Genomic DNA, 1,084 nt, shown 5'->3' on the forward strand with positions numbered 1-1,084 from the left:
TGCCTGCAATCCACCTACTCAGGAAGCTGAGGTGGGAGGATCTCTTGAGCCTAGGAGTTTGAGGCTACAGTGAGCTATGACTGGCTGCTACACTCCAACCTGGGCAATGGAAAGAGAACATGTCTAAAAAACAGTAAAAAGAAATAAAGGCCAGGTGTGGCGTCTTTCACCTGTAATCCCAACATTTCAAAGGGCCATGAAGAGAGGAGCCTTTGAAGCCGGGAGTTCAAGACCAGCCTGGGCAATGCAGCGAGACTCTGTCTCTACTAAAATAAAGTAAAATAAAATAAAATAAAATAAAATAAAATAAAATAAAATAAAACATTAGCCAGGAATGGTGACGCACACTTATAGTCTCAGCTACTTAGGCAACTGAGGCAGGAGGATGACTTGAGCTCAGGAGCTTGAGGCTGCAGTGAGATATAATCATACCACTGGCACTCCAGACTGCACAACAGAATAAGACTCTGTCCCCCCAAAAAATGGTTAATTAATTAATTGAAAAGTAACTGAAATCCCAGAAAGAAATCATTACATTTAAAGTCAATTATTTGACAAATGGGTCAAGAAACTTCATTTGGAAAGAAACAGTCTTTTCTTGTTTTTGTTTTTGTAGAGACAGGTGTCTCACCATGTTGCCCAGGCTGGACTTAAACTCCTGGACTCAAGCAGTACTCCTGCCTTGGCCTCCCAAAGTGCTGGGATTACAGGCGTGAGCCACTGTGTCCAGCCAGGAATAATCTTTTCAACAAATGGTGGTGGGGAAATAGGATATCAATGTGCAAATTATGTCTAACACCACACACAAAATTAACTGAAAATGGATCACAGATCTAAATGTAAAAACTAAAACTATAAAACTCTTAGACGAAAATATAGGAGTAAATCCTTGTGTTCTTGTGTAAGGCATTGATGTTTTTAGATACAATACCAAAATCATAGTTCAAGACAAGACTGGGCAACCTAATGAGACCTGGGAAAGGAGGAAAGGGGGGAAGTGAGAAAATGAAAAAAAATGGCAAGCTGAACATCAGCTGAATTAAAAACTTTGGCACATCAAAAGAGACAAAATATATATATATAT

The sequence above is a fragment of the Mandrillus leucophaeus genome, unplaced genomic scaffold (genome assembly GCF_000951045.1).
Source record: "Mandrillus leucophaeus isolate KB7577 unplaced genomic scaffold, Mleu.le_1.0 Scaffold79, whole genome shotgun sequence".
Classification (NCBI taxonomy): Eukaryota; Metazoa; Chordata; class Mammalia; order Primates; family Cercopithecidae; genus Mandrillus; species Mandrillus leucophaeus.